Here is a 20,646-nt window from a genome sequence, read left to right as displayed (position 1 = left end):
GTGGAAACTCTGAAACTGACACGTTAGGGGGTATTTCTCAAATTCATTTGGAGGGAAGTGTTACTGCCTATTACCTTCAAGTCTTGCATTGTCTTATATTGTACAAGTCTGCAGAATCTGTGGGGTCAAGATTTCAGTGCCGATGTTAGCTTGTCTCATTCCTAGCAACAAGTACCAAAGCTCTGTCTCCTAGGAAGGGGTTAGTGCCAAGCCCTCACGCTCCATTTCAATGGACAGACCCGTGCTCCACCTGCAGTAGTAGTAGTACTGCACAGACTACACAGGGATCCTGATTTGTTCTAGAGATTGCTGTCTTTAATGAGTTCCCAGAAAATATCTGCTATATCTTGGTATTTAGTGTTGCGTAAGATGAGCCTTTAGAAGGAGGGAGGTGATGGAGCAGTTCAACAGGAATGACTGATAACAAGTGAAAATGCTGCTAGGCAGCCCTGAGCTGCTGCTATCTGGTATGGTCTCACTGGTCATCCCAGCCAGCCCCTTCTGGAGCTTGTGGAGACGCAGCTCCAGCCCACAAACCTGTAGTTTTTTTCACTGATACATATCAAAAAGCTTTACAAGTAGGACAAGATCCTGACTTGCTCCCATTTCAGAAATTAAGGAATCAAGACAGAGGTAGGTGAACTGACTTGCTCCATGGCCTCACAAGTACTAGAGGTTGAGTGAAATCTGGGACCCAGCTGTCCTCAGATTTTTGATGAGCAGAAGACTATGCTCAGCAATTCTGCCCAAGAGGAAAAAGACACATGAGCTTGATCTAGCACTGCAGTTAGGGCACTGTGCACGTTGATTTAACTTCAGGTTTTCCCTCCTACTTTTCCCTTTCCTATGAGAGACTACTGAGAGCAGCATTGAAGTTGTATTTTTCTAAAGAAGACTGGTTCAGATATTAAGGTAGTCAAATATCACCCATGAGCTGCGGTTTGTCCGAGTCCTGGGAACTGATGTGTAGGGGTGCATCAGTGATGCACCCCTACACTGATGCCCTCCCTGCCAAAGAAGACAGGTCTCCTGGCCTCCTTATCATCAGCAGAGCTAGAGATAAAGGAATTCCATGCATGAAAGGTCACCCCAGCTTAGTAACACAGCCTCTCTCTATGGTTAATGATAAGCACTTCCAGGTGGGTTTCATTCCTTCCTTCCCATGTATCTGGCCAGGAACTTGGGGTGGGTGGTTCATGCTGCTAACATTGATTACCGTGGCAGTGGAGTTGACTAATTTAGATTAGATTCATAAATTTTAGCTGGCTGAATTGGATGAGAAAAATTCCCCACTTATCATCTTGGGTGAGTTTAGTGACCTCCAGCAGTGCTGCCACACTAGTATCTGTTAGAAAATGGTATTGGTGAGAGAAAAGAATAAAGAAAGATATTTAGGAAAACAAATGAGAGAGACTGTGTTACTACTAGGCTTCTCTTGATTTGAAGATCCAGGATGGTTAGAAATTGCTAATATACTTTCTGTAGATATGTGCTGTTGAGAGCACGAGGGTATGTGGGCATTGTGTTTTGTGGAAGTTCTGGATAAAAGTTTTTGATAGAGGTAAGCACGCTTAACTTACAAAAACTCTGTTTGGAAAACAGCAGTTAGGAAGAAGTCAATAGCAGAAATTAAGAGAGGAAATTCTATTAATGCCTTTCTTTTTGGTAGCAAGTAGGTCAGTGAGCTGAAAAGGACCCTAACCAGACTTGCAGTCCTCACACAGTAAGGAAGATGAGATGGCAGTTTAATCAGGGGTTGGTTGCACAAAGCAAAGAGTAGTCAGAATTGCAGAAAATATGTTTTATTTTGGTTGTTGAAAATAAAGATAGAGCTTGTGTCAGCCCTGCATTCCCATGCAGAGGTAGCCAAACCCATTGTCTTTGGGTTTTATGGATGGAGGGACAAAAGCAGATTAATTGAGGCCATGCAAGATTATTGTGTTGCACATGTGATTGCTGACCTTGGTGCGAGGGACTCTCTCTTTTTGTGTCCCATGCCACGGCGTGGGTGGCAGAGGGACTGTGGGACCCCCCTGCTCAGGGCTGCTGTCACAGGGGGTGTGCAGGAGCCGAGGTGCCCTGATTCAGAAAGCCATTTGTGTGATGAGCAAGTGACGACACAATTCCCGCTCCCCAATGAGCGTGAGGGTAAGAGTCCAATTATTTTGTACATAATGAGGAGGTCACTGAAAGAAGGACTGGAGTTTGGCAAGGCAAAATGGGAATGCTCTCTTGCTTCCATTTTGCACTGGGAAGCCTCATTATTTAGTTATGTGATTATGGTTGTAGTTCTGGCTGTTGAGGTTTGCAGTTATTGAAAGGATGGTGTGATTGTTGTGGTATATCTGGGGATCACATAAGGTAGAGTAGGAAAGAGGCTGTGACCATGTAACTTAGCATTTTTTGGAAACATCCTGGGGATGATGGAGGAGTAATTCATGGGTCAGGATATAGACACGTCTATACAAAACAGGATCAAGTCTATTAGTATTAGCCATTACTTATTTCAATTTCTTTAAGGAAGGGAAATTTCAAACCTGTCTTTATGCAGAGTGATGTTTATTAAAATGAGGGATTCAAATAATGGCATTTCCATCTAAGAAACTTGAAGCAAGTGGAGGAACTGAACTGGGGATGGGGCGCTGGTGCAATGACAGCAGGTGGGGTGTGCACTGGTACTGGTGAGCCAGGAATGCTCTGGGGCTGGCTGGTGGGTACAAAGCTGCAGCCGTAGACCTGTCAGCACTCTGGGAAGCCAAGTCTGCTGCTTCAGTGGAAAAAATGGTGAGAAATCATGAATGAGCCATTGTTCTGGGAATGCTTTGGAACCTCTGAATCTTTACTTATGTTTGTTCAGTTGCTTTGGCTTGACAGAAAAGGATTTTCAGCCAAATAGTGTTGTTTAGGAACACTTTTGAAATCAAAAGTGTACTTCTCCTATTTTCCATCTCTTCCAAATTTTTTTTTCCATTGTTCAGGCAACAAGGTGGAAAAGAACAAGAGATGGTTGTTGCACCTTGAAACCCTCTAGGTATTATCCAAACAGTTTAAAAAACTTTCAGAAACTTTAATGAGATGCTTTAATAAAAAATAAGTGTGTGCATGCACAGAAGTAAAAAGCATCCTCATCTTATTTTTCCTCTTTTTATTTTTGTATAAATTTACTTAACACGTAGAGAGGCAGCAAGCTGTGTACCTGTTTAGTTATCACATTAATGAAGCTCTAGGTTGAAAGAAGATGAAGTTATAAAAATGAAGTGCTTCATGGCATTGATTTCTCTAGACGCTAACAAGGCAGAATTTTAGTGCAGATGACAACAAAGTAATGTCTCTGAGGGCTAACATGCCAAATTAAAGAAAATGTAAATAAATTAACTGAGTCATCCTGTTACTTTGCAGGCTAAGGAAGTTATACAGACAGTTTCTGGAGTCTTCTAGAGGTTTGTAAAACTAGTAATGCAGTACCAAAGGCATATGAGATATTAAAATAATTTCTTGGTGTATAACAGGTTTATATTTTGGGAGTTTCTGAGAAGAAATTATTCTTTATTTAATGCGCAGCTGTGTGGTGGAATCAGTTGCAGGAGTAATGAAAGTTAAACCTGCTAAATGACTGGGACAAAAAGGGAAGTCCAGTCTTCAAAATATCAAATGAATCCATAGAAGGGTTAGGATACATTAATGAAGTTATAAATTAAATAAATTATTAGAGATGTGGATGTGGCTCTCCTGTCTCCAGAGGGAGGTGGAAGTCTGTCTCTGCCATAGGGTCATGTCTCTGTAGCCCAACCAGGAAGAGATTTTAGGACATCCTCATTGCACAGCTGTCTCTCAAAGTAAACCTGGTATTTTGGAGTGTCATATTTATGTGTCTCAGTGCCTTTGGAAGTATCACAATGAATTTACAATAAAAGGGAAGTGCCTTTTTCTTCTGTGCTCAGTATCCCTCTTCACTCATGCTTTGTTTTCAGCCTTCCAGCACCAGCCACCTGGAAACATCTCTCATCTGACATGGCATGAGCTTCTTCAGGTGTGGCACTCCTGCATCAGGTCGTTGGGTGTTCCCTGTTGTAAGCATGGAATAATGTTTTTGCAGAACTATGGCTTTTACATGGTAGTGTGCAAATACAAGTGAAAACTGGCCTAATAAAATCTCTAGTGTGAGAGGTAGCTGTCTGAGAGAACTTTTAGCTTTGTTTTAAAATCTAAGCCTAAAATTGAAAGGGAGAAATGCATGGCATGTTCATGAAAAAGAAACGTGTGAAACTGGAATCTGTGATATTGCTGGTTTTACAGCACAGCTCAGAGCTGTGTTTCACTTCAGGAGAAGTCAGTCCAATAGATAAAAATCATTGTATTGTATGGTTTGGTGTGGATTTTATTTTGATGAAGTATGGCTATTTCTAAGGCAAGTCCAGGTTGCAGTTAGTATTCCTTCCTGCATGATTTTGCCTCTCATAGCTTAGCAAGTCAGTGGTTGAAAAGAATTCTGGAATATATTTTGGTTGTTTTTTCTGTCTTGCTTTTTGTACAGTAAAGGTATAACTCATAATTTGTGATCTTATTCAGTCATCTTTGAAATTAATTTTTCAAGAATTTTTTAAGAGATTGAAGGTTTTTCTCTTTGCCTATTTTATAAAAGATATGAAAAAACATGTCACATCTGCCTTTTAAAATTTTCTGTTGGATTTTCTTTATTTAGATTTTCTGATTGATTTATTTACTTACTCTTTATTTCTTGTTTATTTTGTTATTTAGAATTTTAGATTGTTTCAGATTTTTTTTAGTTTGGATTTTCTGTTGTAGCATCTTCTAAGTTTTTGAGGAGGCAGGGATGTGACTTTGGGATTTTTTTTTCTGTTTCTGTGGTGGCCTCAGATAAATTCAGATTTTTTTATTACTTTCTGGAAATAGAAATGCAGAGAGATAATACACCTATGGAGAAGTAATATCCGTCTGTATGGAGGTGAGTAGGGAAAATATGTATCCTGCAGAAATAGAATATGTATTAGTTTACATTTCCTTCTGAATTTTGAGCTTTAAGAAGTGATAGGGTGAGCTGTTGTTGCAAGCTTCTGGTTAATCTGATGTTTTTAAGGTCTGTTTTCCACTGCAGTCAGGGAGTCTTGCTCCACATTCAAGTTGCTAATTCTTGACACACAGGATATTTTCCTTCTCATTAAAATGTATTTATTTATTTTGCAGTGAAAATATCTTGCTTAAGATGCTTCTTTTGATCTTTGGTAATGTCACAGAGTCAGTAAGACTGCTAGCATAAAGTGGTGTTTATCTCATTTCGCTTCTGCATCCACTGTTAATTGGACCTGTGTAATATAACCCCATTGCAATAACTGTTTTAGTTTGCCAAGTCTCAATATGATGTCCAAAAAGGTGCAGGTAATATTAGTGCTTGGAAATTGCTCCCTGTCTGTAATTGGAAGGCTTCTTCATGTGTTTCTTTGATTTTATTTGCATTTATTGGGTTTTAGGCCTTTTCAGAAATACGGGGAGGGGGAAAAGGTATAGTGAGAGGCACAAAGTTTTTGCAAAAACAATTTTTATTTTTTTTTTTTAGCTTGAATTTGTAATATCACTTAGGTTTCTAGGGCAACAACTTCATGTAATGCAGATCAGCAGCTGAAATACTTCTCCTAGCAGCTGTGGAGTGGAGTTAGCAGGACCCACGGTCTGTTCTGCAGCTGATACTGGGAGCTTTGTGGCTGGTGGGATTGTCCCTGAGCTGCCCTTCACAGCTGGTGTCACTGGGGAGCAGCAAGCAGCACTGAGTGACACCTGAGCTGTCCTCAAGAGAGGTGCTAATGTAGGATGCTGCAAGTTCAGGGGAGTGAATAAAATCAGATTTCTTCTACCTCTGGCTCAGGAGGAGCTTTCGGAGTAGGGAGGAGGTGATGAAGTGAGCTTTCTCCAGAAACTTGGATTGCGGAGGAATGTGAAACTTCACAGTTTTCTCCCATCTTGCTCTTGAAAGTTAACACAAGAGATAGGAGTGGGAGACAGTTTTCTGACAGGAGTCCCAGATTCTTCATCCCCAGAAGCTGAAATGGTGACAAGAAGCTGGATACTCAGCAGAGAGTTACCCGCAAATTTTGTTGACAGAGTTAAATCCTCCAGCAAGCAGGTGTCGGGTAAATGTTTTGATTCCTTGCAGCATATATTTGCATATTTGAAGATTTCTGGTACTTATGACTCATTTTACTTTGCCGAAATTTTAAAAAGAGCAAACTGGCAAGGCCAGTTTTTATGGGATCGCTGTGTAAGGGCTTCAAGATGTGTGCCCTGAGCTGGGCAAGCTGGGAGGGTGATGTAAATGCAGGTCCTGACCACTGGCATATCATGGATAGCTGTAGTCACACCTCAGGCTGTGCGAGGTGTCTTTGACCGTCATTGTCCCATCATCTCCAACCCTGAACTCCTGTGCCGAGTCTCTCTTGCCCTCCCCAGCATGGGTGTGGCATTGTGTCCTGCTTCCTGACTGGGGTGGGTGGGTGTTGTTGTCCCAGGTCAGGCTGTAGCAGCAAGCAGCTCTGGCCCTTACAGAATGTCCTATGAAGTGTTGTAGAGCTGTAATAGAAAGTGAGGCTCCATCCGTGGTGACATTTTGTTTATACAGGTTTATTTTCTTCATGCAAATGTGTTGGGGGGTTGGAGGAAGAGAAAGCTTGCTGAGAGAGTAATGCTTGATGCCTTGAAGCATTTTTTCCTTGATGATAAAAAAGCTTTTCCTGTAAACTTTTCGATTTTATCACTTGTCATTTACTGGGCTCATGAAGGGTGGTAATGTGCTCTGTGTAACCTTCTTACATGTATTTTCGTCTGGTATATTAATAGCTTCATTAATACATGAGGAAAAGTAAGTTTCAACTTCCTAGTTGCTGATCAGAACATGAAAGTGGTAATTTTTTTTTCTAAAAATGGTAATTCAAGGTTATGCATGTGCAAAAATAGCTTACAACAAATACTTTTTTCAGCAGGTCTAGCTCATTTTATTGACATATTGTTTTGTAAACTGTGGGTGACTTGCATTGTTCTTAACCAAAATAACTTGCATCAATCTACATAAGAGGGTAATTAATTTGCATATTTTCATTGTGGAAATGATCCAGACATTTTTACTTTACAGTGCTAGACTTGAGAGAGGAAAACTGAAATAACATTTTGGATTTGTAGTTTGTTTTTAAGTTATTCCTCATTTCTGATTGCGCTGGAGAAACCACCGTGACCTTAAATTTGAGCTTGGCATAGCATTGGATGAAAATAAAGCAAGACCTATTTCATCACTGTGTGGTACATCAGTACAGCCTTAATGAGATGAGGAGAGGGCAGCTATTGCGTGCCATAGCAAAGTGTAGTCCAAAACACTTACTAAGAATAAAAGAGTTAACTGTTTCCTTTCTCTATGAGAAGCTGAAGCCAGCAGAGGAGACTATGAGAGATAGGGAGTCTGATGAATTTTTTCCGGCTGTGCCTGGTAACTCTCCACATGCCACAGGTGAATGAAAATGTGTAGCAGCATATTGTCTGTGAATAGGCAAGGGCTGGCTCCTGTTTGTATGAGGCAACAAAAGGTTTCAGAACTGTCTGAACTTCTCTAGTCCATTGATGAAGTGTGGTTAAAAACACCGGTTTCTGAATCTGATGAAATGCAGAAAATGGAGTGGTTATTGCTTTGCGTGGATTGACAGGAAGAGGATTTTGGGGGAGTGTGAACTTGTGTCTCCAAAAGTTTACCTCTCCTCCTCTGCACCCTGACTGTTCTCTCTGCTTGATTATTAATAGCTTTTTTCTTTCTCTTTACCACCATAGGGTGATGGAGCGATGAGCCAGGAAGCTCAAAGCCTCACATAAAGAGATACCACACACAGGCTATTCAGGCAAATCCAGTTTACCTGTAGTGTTCTTAAGAAGAAATTCTTAGGGTATTAAACTGAGATGAGGTTATGCAAGGGAGTCTTCATTTTACATTACACATTCTCTGTTACAGTGCCTGATCTGTTACCAACATTGTCACTGTGACCTTAATTCTTCACTTCTAAGCACCACCTGAGGGGACAGATAGCACTGGAGGTGAGAAAGCTTCTCCTTAAGGCAGGGCAATAGTAAGATTTGCCTGACATCAACTAAGGATATCTTTGAGGGAGAAAAGAGCTAAACAAACCACTTCTGTTTCTTTCTGTTTTTATTCCTTAAACCTTATTCCTGATTTTTTTTTTGAGAAATTGTCCATGAGCAGAGAACATTTAAACTGATAATGTTGACCTTTCTGGTGGCTTTCTAGTGGTCAGTGTTGCATCACTGGTGCCGATTTTTTTATCCTTCTATGAGAGAGATGGCTGCTGGGATTAAACTATTGCTGCTGCAGAGATGAGGACTGGGATCAGATTTTCTGGGTTTGAGTTCTGCTGCTGAGATGAGGCACTCAGCAGTACTGCTTGTGCTGACCAAGCATAAGCAGCTTCTCTGTGACCACTTCTGGGAAAAGCAGAAGGTTGTTCCAGCTCACTGGTAACATCCCTAACTTCAGAATATGTTCTGCCTCCTGCTTGTCTCACTCCTCCTGTGCCCGCACAGAAAACCCCTCCTTGCATGCAGTAAGCTGGCTGTGCTGGTGATGGCTCAGCGCCCATGTCTGCTTTCACTCAAGCTGGTAACCCTCCCACTTTTCATGGAGTACCAGCACACTCTCTAGAGCTTTCCTGCATTTTTCCCTGGATACGTGAAAGAGAAAATTAATTTCCTAGTTTGCTGGCAAAGAATTGGAGAAATGTTTGACCCAGCAGTGAAGAAGTTCTCGTGACTGTTCACTCAGGGGCATGAAAGGCAAAGGAAACTACAAAAGATTATATAGACATATGGTCATTGTGAGTGCTGGCAACTTGGCAGGACCAGGTTAGTCCCAGGTGCTTTTGCCTGTGCTGTTTCTGCTGGGGAGCATCAGGCTGATGGGAGAAATGCAGTTGGGTTTTCAGTAACTTGCAAAGATTGAAATCAGACTTTACTCTAACAGATACTGTAACAGTACAGATATGTTCTGCTTTCCTTCCTTTCCATGAAACCAGAAGTGTTAGGGTACTGCAATTCAGATGTGATTTTTGACTCAAGCCCATTTTCTCAGCCTGCTTACTTTGAATGAAATCATGCAGGGGCTTGAACTTGGGCTGTCCTCATACCAGGTCAGTACATTTGTCTTTGCTCTGTGCTTAATTGATGTGATCTGCAAGCAAAAGAGAATTGGTGAGCTAATCTAGTGAAAGCCTGTTCTCGAGCTTCAGTTTTTAATCTCTTCCTGGAAGACAAGTGATGGGTGTGGTAGATGGTGCCAAATACAGGGACCCAAACAGTACTCCCACACTGGCAGAGAGCACGTTATCCCATCCTTGCTCTTTGTAATGACTTTATGCATTATGAAAATTCATGAGGATTTTATTTTGCTTTTGGGTTAAGGAATTATCTGATCAGCTGTCTGTCATTCTGAGAGTGTCTGGATGCTGACAGTGTCTGGATGCAGTCTGTATTCCTCTTCCATCTCGACTCCTTTTAAAAGCTTCTGACTGGTATCCATTGTACTGGCAGCGTTCATGGGCTCTTTTTGGAGGGCACGCAAATGACTGAGGCCCAAAGCCAGCTGGTGCAATGCTCAATGAGCACTGCAATGCTTAAAGAGGCATGAAGGCTGGAGTTGTGTTGCCTAAACAGAGATATCTGCTGCCATGTTAGGAGCTTCAGGGTAGTACAGCACTGTTGGTTCAAAAGGCCGTGGATCTCTCAGCTTCCAAGATGCCTCTCGGGTGCCACCGTGCCCCAGTGACTGGGCAGATAAACTCTTGTAGGCTTCTGTTAATTAAGTGATAACTTGCTGTGTGGGGGGGATAAGCAGTGTGATGCTTCACAAATTTTTATACTTTCCTGATAAAACAGTAATTTATTTGATTGATTTCGCTAGCTCAATATATGCTAGAATCAAAGAATGGCTTGGGTTGGGAGGGACATTGAAAGACCCATCTAGTTCCAACTTCCCCCTGCCATGGGCAAGGACACCTTCCACTGTACCAGGGTGCTCAGAGCCCCATCCAGCCTGGCCTTGAACACTTCCTGGAATGGGAAATCCAGAACTTGTCTGAGCAACCTATCCAACATTAGCAATATCCATTTTTAAGGAAGTTGGAATATTGTTGTTTTGGTTTTTTTTTTAGGAGAAAGTGCAGTAAAGGCAAGTTGAATGTTGCTATGTATTAAAACAAATTCATTGTGATAAATTTCATTGGGATGTGCTTGTATCTAGCTTTTCAGTAGTGTACCATCACAGCATGGCTGTAGGTTGGCATTACACTGGAATTAGGCATGCATTGACAGGTTCCACTATTTTAATTTGCTTCACTGTCATGTCTTGCAAGCTTATCTCTCCTCTCATGCTATCTGGTGCATTTAATAACTGGATATTGTTAAAGTAAATCTCAGGAAAGGGAAAGTGAAAAAAATAAATGAAAGAAGCTCAAAAATGAAATGAAAGAAGAATCCAACTTTCTGTAGGGTTGGGGTTTTTTTTAATTTGTTTTTTCTTTCCCCCTTTTGAAAAATATTAAAAAACCTGTCTACCTTAATCTGGCACAGTAGTAGTCATTTTGCATCTGGCCCCATGAGAACCCATTTCTAAACAGGTACAATTTGCAAATACTGACTTGGATTCTCTAACTGTCTAGGATTCCCTAAGTGAGTGAAGCTAAGCCTAATATTTTTGGTTTTTTTCTGTTTTCCTCAACTCCACAAAACTCCTTCAGCTCACAGCCTGTTTTCACCCTTCCTGATTAGGAATGTTTGTTCTTCCAAATGCCATTTTAAAAACATTTCCAAGCAGGACTATGGGTCTTACCTGAGATCTCTACTTTTTTTCCCCCACATTTATAAGTATCTTTACAGACAAAAAGTATTATAGCATTTAAAACCAGTTTCAAAGTTAATGGCTGAGCACGATGATCTTAGAAGTCTTCAGCCTTTATTCTTTTGGGGGATTCAGTTATTGATGGGATTCTGTGTGGTGTGTAGGGCTTTTTTGAGGAGGAAAGCAGTAGCTGTCACTGCCATGGAAAAAGAGGAGAAGCGGGAGATCCTCATAGACTGACTCCCAGTTCCAGTATGGAGCAAATTCCTGACCCGTTTGGTTACTACAATAGTATTCCTTGGATGCCTCCTGCAGAAGGGGATATTATTGCTATTCCCCTCCTCAGAGAGGAATTGTGCTTCCCTTGAATTCTCCTCGGCTTCAGTCATTCATCTGACCCCAAAGGACTGTTGTGACAAGTTCCTTCATGTGCAAGGGCAACATGAGGCTGGCTGAGTTTCAGCAAACGCTGGTGCTGAGTGGTGCTTGTGTTGTGTATATAAAGTTGCAGAATGCTTTCAGAACGAATAGTCCGCGGCAAAGCTGTTTTAATGAACTGGAATGCCAATTGTAGCATATCCTACCCAATCTGGCAGTGTTCTGCTGAGCTGAAATACCTCCTTTGTTCTTAAAATAGCCCCCACAGATTCAGATTTTAATTGCAGATATTACAGCTGTCAAAAGAAGGGAGAGGTGACCAGATGATTATGTTGATAGTATAAATGGAAGCTGGGGATATGTTGAGTTCCAGCCTTTAGATCTTCCTTCATTGAAGATATGCCTGTGTGCTGCTGTGATTACATGGGACAGAGGCTCTCTCTAATGTTAAGATGAACCTGAAGTGCACTGTGCCTCGTTATATCTACCGTGCTGCCTAAACTTGTCTGACAAACAAGCATTTCAGCATTAGTAATGGTAACAAATAGGCATAGTTATTAAATATCTTGGTTAAAGCCTGAATCTTGATAAATGTGGATGGAATTTACAAATATGCTGAGAGACTGTGATTCAGGAATTCATTTAAAACAAAACAATAAGGAGGTGAATAAAATAAAAGCATTTTGAATTTTGGGCACCAGACTGCATGTTTGTTTGCCTTGCCTGTCAGCACTGGTCAGGGGGTGAGAACTTTTCTGAGAAAATGAGCTGAATCTTTTCAGCACAGATGTATCTGGAGTGATTTTTAACTGAGCAGGCTACCATGTTGCCATGTTGCTGTTTTACTTCATTACAAATCAAGTTCTTTTAAGTTTTGCAAGTTAATGGATTACCTTATGGAAAGACGCGTGATAAGTTAACTTTGATTTGTATTTCTGCATTTCTGGTGCTGAGGATGGATTTTTAGCTGGATGGAAAGGTGCCTGGCAGTTTCCTCAGACTGCAGGAAAACATCATGAGTGTAGGATGAGACCATCCACCTTAGGTGATAATGGACATGGGAAGGAGGGAAGAAAATAGCAAAAATGTCTAGACTGAGTCTGCAGCTCAGTGCAGTGCTGACTACAGAAACTGGCACTGTGATTCTTTGAGCCTTTCACTGTTCTGGACAAGAGTAGGAAGTCATCTCTCAGAGGGGGGAGGGAACTTTTGCCAGCCTTGGGAGATTTCTGCAGGAAATCTGAGAGAATTGTGGATGGATGGTAGCACTCCTTGGCAGTTTTTCAGGGTTCACCATTGTCCCAGTGTTGCTGTTATATGAGGGTTTCCATTGCATTTCTTATGCTTAGTATTGATCATAATCAGCTACACATTCACACAGTGAGAGATCAAGTCTGATACTTGCTGCACCTAGCAGATCTGGTCCTTACAGATGTATAGAACTTTCTTACTATTCCTGTTGTGAAAGGTAATATCATTCATTGCTGTTGAAGGTTTAATTATGCCTTTGCAGCATTCTGATGTGCCTGAAGGGATTTTGCTGAAACTTATCAACAACAACAACAACAAAAGCAAAGTACAAGATGGAGAATCTGATTTTGTTTGTGTTTTGCTTGAAGTACTGAAGATGGAGGGGCAGATTGTTGCTTCAGGAGAGCTAAAACCTTTTTCTTTTACTCTGGTGTATATTACTTTGTAAACACAGTAATAAAATGAATTTTAATTTTTTTTTTCTTCCTCTATATGTGTGATGACATTCTGCTCCAAAGATACTGACCTATTGTGCATCGCTTCATTAATTATATCACTAAAGAAAATGTAGGTAATGGACACTGACTGAGTGAGGAGAGAGGTGTGTGAGTCCTCTGGGTGCCCTGTGGCGCTTGTCCTGGTGGCAGGATACTTAACTCCCACTTCATTTCATTCATTTGCACTTGGTTGATGTGAAAGGAGAAACAAGATGAGCTTTCTTCTCTAAAATAATGACTCTCTTATTAAAAGTCTTTCAAAAGTGGAAAGCAGAATTGTTTTAAGGTTACAAGAGCCATTTGAGCTGCCTTGCAGCCTCATCCAGGAGTGGAGAGGAGCAGAAGGTGCTGGTACTCTGGTAGTATATTACTGGCAATGATTATCTTGAATTATCCAGTCTTAGTGAAGTCTGAAGAGTGAATGTGTATGCTTTCTAGCTGTCTTGTGTTTTGACAGCTTTTATTTTTTGAAAATAGCTTCACAGTAAGTTTTAAAACATTGCAGCAGGGCCTTATCCTGATCATGGATTCAGTGAAATCTTTCAGTTGAGGTATAAGTGGTTTCACTTCTCTGAAGACCTTTACAAACCCAGCATTTTATTAATGGTGAGTAGCAGACATTGTTCCATATCCTTCTGATTGCTGTGTGTGTTCCACTCACCTTTGCTGCATGAGAAGTGGGAGGAACACCTCAGTGTCTCATATAGTTTACACCATTAATGAGCAAATGATTTAAAAGCAAAACCTTTGGAGGAGGTAATTTGAATGAAAATTGTGAGCTTAAAGAAATTGCACCCAATGACCAAACCCTGTAATTTTGCGAGCCAGAAAGTAGGCGTTGTTTTTCAGACAACCCAAAAAACCCCACAACCCTACATCCCACTCTCAGATGGAATTGAAAGTAGTAATGAAAAAGGTATTTGTTCATGGTCTGTTTGTATCAGCATAGGGAGAATTTTACTCAGACTAGGTGGTATTAGCAGCCCTGAAGAAAATAAGGTACACTCAAATTTTTCTTTTCACAGTAAATGCAATTAATGACTAGGAAGAACTCATCCAAAAATGTGATTAATGGCTGTCAGCTGCTTTTACACCTGGGTGCCTCTCTGAGGGGTGGTGTGGCTCAGTTCAAAATGGTGCACTAGATCCAGGAACTGTTTGGCCTGAACTGAGCAGTCAAGCAGTGTGCTGTTGACCTTAAATTCTGTAAGGCACTCAATTCACTTTTTGTGTGTGTATTTGCAACATATTCATTTAAAGTTTTTTTATAGTTCTAAAATGGGAATTGTCTCATCCTGAGGAGGTGGTAAGTATAAAGCGATAAATATTGTGGTTTTACTTTTAAGTATTTTTTAATACCTGCTTGTCCCCGGTGTGCTCAGTAGTACTTGCTTTCCTCCTTGACCACCAGTTGGATTGCTGGTGGTATCCCTTGCATTAGTGTGCTGGATAAACACTTGAGGTGCACTTTCTGAGGAAAAAGTATTTTGCAACCAGGTGTTTATTTAATGCAAAGTGAGGCTGAAAGATTAATCAGATAATTACGCTAATAGCATAGTGTTCTTTTTAAGAAAAGGATTGTGGAATACCCAGTTAGTATTGCACAACACGTCCCTATGCGGGAAAGGGAGGAGGAGTTCTTCAGGGACTCTGCTACCCTCAGTAGGTATCAAACTATCAAAATATTAAAATAGCTTTCAGTGCATGTGGACCAAGATAGTTAGGCGCAATGTTTGGTGGGAGTTAATGGCTGTTTCTTATTCTGCAGTCATAGGAGGTAAAAGAAAACATCTAAAGATCAATCTATTCTTGTAAAACTGGGAGGAGACTTCCTTTCTTGTTTCCCTTTCATTTAATTTAATATTATATGGAGGTGCTGGATGAGGCTTGCCTTGAAATTAACATAATAGACCCCCATTTGTGCTGGGTTTAAGTCTGTATAGACTTGAAATTTCCCCCTGGGCTGCGAGGCTAAGGGGTAAATGGTAAGGCAGGGAAGTTCTGTCATCAGCCCTCAGGAAAGGCTGCCTGACCAGCTCGTTCTTCCCAAAGATGGACAAGATTTGGGAACTGAAAATAGCCAGGTCTCCGTGAGCGTGAGTTCAGACCTGCCCGGACAAAGGAGAGGCATTTTTGCTATGCAAAGTTGTTGTAGCAGGAGCGTGTCTGTGCACATGGGCTGAGCTTACCCTCTTCAGCCAGTGCACTTGCTCTGGTCTGGAGGATGTGTCACTGGCATAGCAGTGGCCTGTCCATGCCCAAAAATGCCATGCTCGGAGGTGATGTGGGCATAGTGGGGGCACGGGAGCTCCTGTTGCAGGACCAGCTTCCTGGTGCCTGGAGGAGGCTCATCTCTCTGATGTGAGCTCTGACAAGGGGCAGATGCCGCACAGGTGGGTTGGAGATCCCAGTGTGAGCTCTCAGCCTGCTTAGTCAAATTTGTGTGCTTGTAGTTAGGCTCAGATATGTATTTGGGCATCCATTAGGTTGTTTTAAAACTGTGCTAAGCAACAGTGTGCACAGCTTCTCTACCATGTCAACATTTTCTGGTTCTTCACTGCTCCCAGGGTAAAAAATTTCTTAACCCAACCTGGCACAACTCAAATCTCTCCTCTTTTAATGTAAAACAGTTCCCCCTTGTCTGATCACTGTCTATCCAAGTAAAAAGTTATTCTCCCTCTTTTTCATAAGCCCCCTTTAGGTACTGGAAGTCTGCAAGGAGGTCTCTCCAGAGGCTTCTCTTTTTGAGCCTAAGCAATCCCAGCTCTCTAAGCCTCTCTTCATAGCAGACATGCTCCAGACCTCTGATCATTTTTGTGACCCTCCTGTACACTTACTCGAACAGATACACATCCTTCTTCTGGTCAAATCCCGGAGCTGGATGAAGTACTTCAGGTGGGGTCTCACAAAGGCAGAGTAGAAGGGAAGAATTGTCTTGTTGACCTGCTGGTCATGCTTCTTTTGAGGCAAGCCAGGATACAGTTGGCTCTCTGAGCTGGTTGTGGCATTAATGGAATGGCATGGGCATTTCCATGCCAGACAGCAGGCAGGCAGCAATGGTCTCAACACTGTCAAGGTCTTCAAAGGCAGAGAGGGTGTGCAAGAAACTTCAGAGCAGTGACTTCGGGATAGTTTTCCAGGCAGTTCCTGAGGGGAAAGAGGGAGAAACAGAGGTTCTGGGAAGGTGTGTGGGTTGCTGCCATGCTGCCCTGGGGGGGCACCTCAGCCCCTGGCAGCAGCTGGAGCCTGGCACAGCAGAGGCACCCCGTAGAAGACATGGATGCCAGGGCAGTAGCTGCTGTGTCAGTGTTAGTCACACAGCGTGTGGCCGCCCGAGCTCCCTCTTGTCATGGTTGTGAAGCTGAAATTCAGTGGCAGTTTCACAATGGCACAGCTCCCCCTGTGAAGGAGGGAAAGTAGGTCACAGACTGCCCTGCTGGCATTTGTTTGTACGGCTGTAGGGCCGTGCTGAGAGCTGAAGGCACTGAGCATCCAGCAGACAGAACGTGTTGTGTTTCTCACTCCTTTCCTTTGTCTCTGACTCTGGCATGGGAGTTGATTGGGGAAGAGATGCTGGAAGGTTTGGTTGGTTGACTTGCCTGCTATTGTTTACTGCTGTTTCAGTGGGCCCCAGAGATTTTTGGTATGACTGGGAACCAAGCATTGTGCAGGCTGGTCAGATTGCCTGTGTGCCAAAGAGGAAATGCTTCAGGTGGATGAGCTACAGCACAGATAAAGCACAGGAGGCATTTAAAGTTTTGGTTGCTGAAGTGTGTGCTTAGTATCTATGTGCCTGAATTGCAGAAAGTGCTTCAGGATACCAATATAAGGCCTTCAGCCCAGAGACAGTGACAGCAGAGCAGCATCTGCATTTCAGCAGTGATGGTGCATGGTGAGTGGACATGCCCTGCACTTCCTTTAAAGCTGTGCTAAGCCAGTGATCTGAGGGTTGGGAGAGAAACAAACAAAGTGGGGACCCAATCCTGTAACTCAAAGTTGTATAGCTTGAAGCTTTAACATGACCAGAGTGTTGCAAAGACTGGGTCAATGCAGTCGTTGTACAGGTAACCAGAGAATTGTCTGGCAAACCCTTGGATGCACAGCTGGAACTGAGATCTGCACTCATGCATCAGCAATTGGAGCTCAGAAGGGTGGAGGACCTCCAGCCACACTGACCTGTGCTCCATGATGTGGAAGGGTTTGGGGCTGGTGCCCCTGGACACCCCTCCACCTGTGCAGAGTAGAAGTGGACAGACTGTTTTTCCTTGCCCTGGCTGGAGCACATGAGGGCTCCTAAGTGGCACAAAGGGAGCACAGTTCAGGTTCTCTTCTGAGTGCTAGCCTCCCAGTATTTTCTCAGGGAAGTTGGAATTTTTGGTGTAATACAAAACAGGGCCAGGAAGCAATTCAAGTACCTCTATTTTTCCATTTTCTTTTCATTTGACTCAAATATTGAAACTGCTTAAGAAATAAAAAGAAATCTCCTTGAATGGCTGTTCGTGAGGGATGTCACTGGGTGTTTTGAGGACTGCCCATCACTTACTAGAAAGGTAATTTAAAATATTGTGTCTCTTTTTGACCACCATAACTCTTCAGCTGTTGCTTAGCTACCCCTTGGCAATGACCTTTTCCAACAGAAATGACGTGAGCCTCCAGGCTGAAAAGGAAAGAGCACAGAACACCCAAAGTCATTACCCTGAACTCACTGTTTTCTGTTCCTGCCAGGAGCTTCTGTATTTTATGCATGATTTCATAGAATCACAAAATAATGGAATCATTAAGAATGGTAAAGATCTCTAAGATCATTGGCTCCAGCTGTTGACCCGTGTCTATCACTAAACCATGTCCCTAAGCACCAGTTACACAAATGTTAAATCCCTCCAGGGATGGTGACTCCACCACAGCTGCCCTAGACAGCCTGTCCCCACCCTTGCAGTGGAGAAATTTTTCCTATCTAACCTCCCTGGAACTTGAGGCCTTCTTCTCTTCTATCACTTGTTACATCGAATAAAAGATTGACCCTCACCTTTCTAGCATATCTGTTCAGGTAGTTGTAACAGAGCATTTGACAAAACCATCAGAAGTTTTGAGTGATAATTAGTGGGATTCTATCTTAAATGTAAGCTGTGAATTCTTTAGTTTCATTGCTTCCAGTTGGTTCCTCTGTGGAATTTTGGTGCCATCAAGGTAAAAGCATTGCTTTTCTGCAGGGAGTCAATGCTGAGTATACCAACCTTCCCTGGCATTTGGGTTGGAGCAGCAAACAAACTACGTGTGGCAAGCAGCATGGCTCTCCTTCAGTGGAGTGCCATACTGCTTGCCACACGTAGTTGGCCCAGGCATTGCTTGGTTTGGTGGTTTTTGTGTCCAGAAAGAGTCTCAGAGGTTCTTCCCTGTGAGCCATGAGCAAGTGCTCTTCAGTGTTTTGGGCACTGGCTTCACACACTGCTATCTCCGTGACCTGGAGAGAGCTCTGTGGGATTTTGCAGACAGAAAGGCAGTCTGTGATGTGGTTTTATTTCTTTCTTTCATTTTCAACTTCACGTGTTCTGAAAGGTAGACCTGAATTATAAGTACTGTTTTTATCAGACTGGCAGGTCATTTTTAGACAGAAGGAGGAAGTTAGTCCATCCTGCATTGCCTACATTGCACTGAAGTTATAAGTACTGATGCACTAAGAACTTGAAGTCTTCTTCTGGTTTGCTTAGTTTTCAGTAACTCTTCTGAGGTGGATTCAGCCCATGATATGCACTTGTGTCTCTTGCTCTGTTATATCATGTTCTGAGCAGGGCAATCTTCTATTTCTTTTTCTAGGAGCAAAGGAGTGGTTTTGTTTTCAGTGGAATTTAACTGTCATTGCCAGTCAAAGCCAGTTGAGCTGTGCAGGTATGTATGGACACAGAAGGACCAGCAGTTAACAGACCCAGACAAACAGCCTGTGCAGCACAGGAAGCAGGAGATGATCCGACTGTTGCAGATTTGGCATCTGAACATAGGCTCCCATTATCTAAATACGGAACAGGACAGCATCATTTTGAAGCCTAATGTTAGAAATCTTCAGCTTGTGTCAAAACCAGTGAGGGGAAAAGATAGAGGCTTTATCCCAGCTTTCTGTAAGCTGTCAAAAGTAGAATTTCATAATATGGATGCCATAGCCTGCACCACATTTTTTGGATAGGTTATGTAGAATCCGATGGCCTCCTAGTCTGAGATGATAAAGAACAACAGATTGCAATGAAGTTATGGAGGAATTGATTTTCCATACTTTTATAATAGAGTTATGAGTTAATAAACTGTTTGTTGGTTAAACATCATCCCTAAGTAAACCCAAAATAAAAATTGTCTTCCCCACTGTTCTTGGTGGTCCTTGCTTCACTTATTTGACGGATTTGCTGGGTCCAAGGAGTAGCAGCCTTGCTGCTTTAGATTGACTGTAATGAGTGACATAACTGGACCTGATCTAGCAAAAATAAATAAACAGAAAATGTATGTGATCATCAAAATTATGCTAATGGCAGCTTGAGTGATGAAACCTAAGAAATGCATTAGAATTTATTAGGTTTTGTGCCACTGTGAAAGATGCCAAAAAGTATCAGTAAAAAGTTACCTAGTTCATGTTTTGTGGGGGGGTACAAAGCAGTTAGGTTAGTGAGAGGAAGGTAGTCTTGTTATCTTGCGGGGGGGAGGGGGTCCGGTAGCAGTTTATTACAGAAAAGGAAGAGTCAGGGGAAGAGAAGTTGTATCACTATTTAAATCCTCAAACTTTGACCGTGTGCTACTGTATTATCCCAGAAAATCAAAAGGCGGGGTCTCTAGAGGTTTTTTTTTTTTGAAGGATCATATTTTTGAAGAAAGGTAGAATTGGAAAAGATATGGAAAATTAAATACATTAAAAAGGTCTCACTTGTTAAGCTGCTTTGCAGATAGTTTTAGAAGAGAGCAGTGACATTCAAGTTCAGACTCTAGCTTCAAGCTGTTTAGGTGCTGCAGTGTTTGATTTCTCATCTGCTGCAGAACAGATGCCCAGGACAGACAGAATGAGTCAGAGCTTTAGCTGAAATAGACTATGTAAGGTCTTGGTCCTGTAAAATTAAGAAAAAAGTTTAAAACTCTACGTTTTGAAAGGTTGCCTGATCACTTTCATCTGTGAGTGATAACAGTAACACCATTGCGTCAGAGAAGAGCAGCATTTCAGATTGTTGAAGGCTTGTGATGGCAGGCTGCTGAAGGCTCCCTTCCAGCTGAATGCCAAACCAGAGGGAAGGACATGGATAAGAGGCATGGCTAATAGTCCTGGCCAAAATGCCCTGTCCCTCCACAGGACCTGACAGCTCCATCTCTGCTTGGCACAGGATGAAGAGCTTCCTCCTGACTGCCTGGGGCTGCAGTCTCACATCTCCCTGCAGATCTGGTCTGGAGATGTCCTTTTGGATTGCACTTAAATTTGTGTCTTGGGCACTGTTACTGGGGGTGTGAGTTGCTCCATGCTCAGAGGAAGGGGATGTGCCCCCAGGCTAGAGGAGTTCCCAGTTCAAGAGGAGTACAAGTCTCTGCAGGTGAGCTCAGTGAACAGTGAAGGAGGATGCAGGGGAAGGGCGTGCAGGGTTGGCAAGTGTGTGTTGC

General features: G+C 42.3%; 1 protein-coding gene across 8 annotated transcripts in view; it reads left to right on the top strand.

Moving 5' to 3' along the window:
* The window catches only part of FAT3 (FAT atypical cadherin 3), a 399,017-nt gene that overhangs the window by 12,272 nt on the left and 366,099 nt on the right, over positions 1-20,646 (top strand). The window contains exon 2 of one of the 8 annotated variants that reach the window (XM_039718445.1): positions 18,838-18,909. The exons of the other annotated variants lie outside the window; for them this stretch is intronic. The gene's annotated coding sequence lies outside the window, so the exon portion shown is untranslated. The remainder of the gene's footprint in view (positions 1-18,837; positions 18,910-20,646) is intronic. 8 annotated transcript variants of the gene reach the window in all.

The sequence above is a fragment of the Passer montanus genome, unplaced genomic scaffold (genome assembly GCF_014805655.1).
Source record: "Passer montanus isolate IOZ18808 unplaced genomic scaffold, ASM1480565v1 scaffold4, whole genome shotgun sequence".
Classification (NCBI taxonomy): Eukaryota; Metazoa; Chordata; class Aves; order Passeriformes; family Passeridae; genus Passer; species Passer montanus.
This window is presented reverse-complemented; position numbering and strand designations above follow the sequence as displayed.